This window comes from Dipodomys ordii, unplaced genomic scaffold, assembly GCF_000151885.1.
Source record: "Dipodomys ordii isolate 6190 unplaced genomic scaffold, Dord_2.0 Scaffold238, whole genome shotgun sequence".
Taxonomy (NCBI): domain Eukaryota; kingdom Metazoa; phylum Chordata; class Mammalia; order Rodentia; family Heteromyidae; genus Dipodomys; species Dipodomys ordii.
In genome coordinates, this window is record NW_012267454.1 from 118,967 (window position 1) to 121,592 (window position 2,626).

A 2,626-nucleotide genomic window follows, 5' to 3' on the forward strand; every position below is an offset into this window, starting at 1 on the left:
GGAGGGGGGGTACCTCTCTGCACTCACAGAGGCAGGAGGCAGGTCCTAGGAACCAGAAGTTTCCCAGTGGCCCGGGGCTGGGAGGTGCGGAAGGTCAGGGGTCGACTGGCCGTCGGGCTTGGGCACAGGGAAGAGCTGAGGCCCCCTGTGACCCTGGTCACACCAGAGCCGCCTCGGGCTGGTGGCCGGCTGCCGGCAGCAGGGTCTGTTTTTAGCTGGCTGGGAGGCAGCCCAGCTGGCAGGCCCGGTGACCTTGTCAGGGGTCACCACAAGGAAAGGGGCAGTCCTCAGCCTGGCTCAGGGGACGGGGGACTGGGTAACAGGGCTGGGGCGGACCCTGACTGTGGCCGGTCCTTCTCATGCCTATCCTCTCAACTGCCCTCTCAGCCTGGCCCCATGAGCCGGCCGAGACAAGCGCCAGCTTGTGCCTGCGATCCTAGTGTTGGAAATGATCAGAGAAATCAGAGAAGCTGCATTGTGAGAGGTTGAATCTTGGTCTTTATTACATAGTTAGCAGCCTGCAGGCCGCCCATTGTAACAAAGGCCGGCAGCCCTCAAATACCCTTCACACAGTTAGGAAACAGGCCAGAGAAGAAAGAAAGAACAGAAACAATACCCACTAACCAATTCAGCTCTGATTCAGCTCCGATGGAGAGCTGAATTGGGACACCACAGTGACCAGAGAGGAGCCAGGAGACCAGACACAGGACGGGAACACAGAGACACGTGGCATGGCGTCATGGTCCCTGTGCTGGTCCAGGCCTAAATAAGGTCAGGTCAGAGAGCAGGGTCACAGGACACGCCCAGTTCCAGGCACTGGACTGACAGGTTCAGTAACCAATCAGCCACAGGCCCTTCCCCCCAGTCTCCAGGAATCCAAGCATGCCTATCACCTGAGGGGGGGAGTTATCCTCCCCCACAGTGTTAGGTTTTTAAAGAAGATGCCGAGAGTAAGAACAGCACCACGCACGTGGTATTCAGGTAAGGGGTAGGTTTATTCAGTAGACCGGCTGGGACCAGGCCAGGTTGGCACTCCATGCGGCTGGCAAAGAGAGCGTCTGGCCCTGGGCTAGGCCTGATCTAGGGTAGGGGCGGGGGAAGGTGTGGCCAGGTAAAGGGAGGTGGGACCAGGTAAGAGGAGGTGGGACCAGGTGGGAGAAAGGAGTGGCCACTTCAGATCCAGATGTGACCTCAGCAGATTCGGATGTGACCTCTTCCAGGTGTGCCAGTTGCCTAGGTAATGCAGGTACTGGGCGGGGTCTGCTGGCCATCCAGGAGCAGACCTTACACACAGAAGACAAGATGCCAGACCTTAAGTGAACATACTCAGGCACCAGCAGAACTTTCCATCTAGGGAGAGAAGCCTTAACCTTCCATACAGGGTGTGCTTAGAGGCCACGCAAGAGGCTGGCGATTCCAGCCATTGAGGGAGTTCACCAATGCTGCAGGATAGAGCATTCTCTATATGCAAAATGTTCCTATGGCTACGACAGCTGCACTTCTCCAAAGCGGAGCCCTCCCAGCTCACCTTGAGCAATAAACGCCTCTATCACCTTCCTCAGTGGAGAATTCCCTCCCCTTGGCAAGAGACACCAGGACAGCTGTGAGAAATTACTTAGGCTCAGCCTCCTTACTTCACTAGCTACTCAGGAGCTGAGTTCTGAGGATGTCCAGTCCAGCCTGGGCAGGAAAGTCTGTGAGACTCCTATCTCCAATTAACCACCAAAAAGCCAGAAGTGGAGCTATGGCTCAAGTGATAGAGTGCTAGCCTTGCGCAAATAAAAGCTCAGGGACAGCGCCCAGGCTCTGAGTTCAAGCCCCAGGATCTCACCCCCTCCCCTGACCCCTGCAGCCAAAAAGCCAATCCGAGAGTGTGGGCTCCTCATGGACCCATAGCTGACCACCCAGGGCTTGGGGGGGGGGACAGGCAGGGCCAGTGAGACCAGGCAGGGCCAGTGAGACCAGGCAGGGCCAGTGAGACCAGGCAGGGCCAGTGAGACCAGGCAGGGCCAGTGGACGTCTGTGTTCCAGGTGCAGCTGTGCTGCCCCGGGCCTCCCGCTCCTGACCCCATTGGGCACGTGCCACGTCATCGCCCACACCTCCCCATTCCCCCTTCCTGTCTTTCCTACGGTCACCTGAGGACCTGACATCTTGGCATCATGGATTGGTTTTAATGCTGCTAGCCAGTGTTTCTGAGGGTACCCAGGCCCCGCTCACAGACAGCCCCACTGTCGTGCGGCAGAGGTAGCTCTCTGCCTTGGTGTAGAATATTCACAGGGTCAGTTCTGGGACAGGTCATCAAATATCTCTGGTGCCAGCTTTCTGCGTCCGTGTCCTGCTCCTGGGGTGGGAGAGCGAGGCGTGGGTGTCCACAGGGAGCCCTGCGGCACCTGGAACCACAACAAACTCTCCTTGGCTCTGACCAGGCTGACCACGCAGGAGGGCAGCCCCCCCAGCCTGACCACACAGGAGGGCAGCCCCCCCTGGCCTGACCACACGGGAGGGCAGCCCCCGCTCCTGGCCTGACCACGCGGGAGGGCAGCCCCGCCCCTGGCCTGACCACACAGGAGGGCAGCCCCCCCGCCTGACCACACAGGAGGGCAGCCCCCCCTGGCCTGACCACGC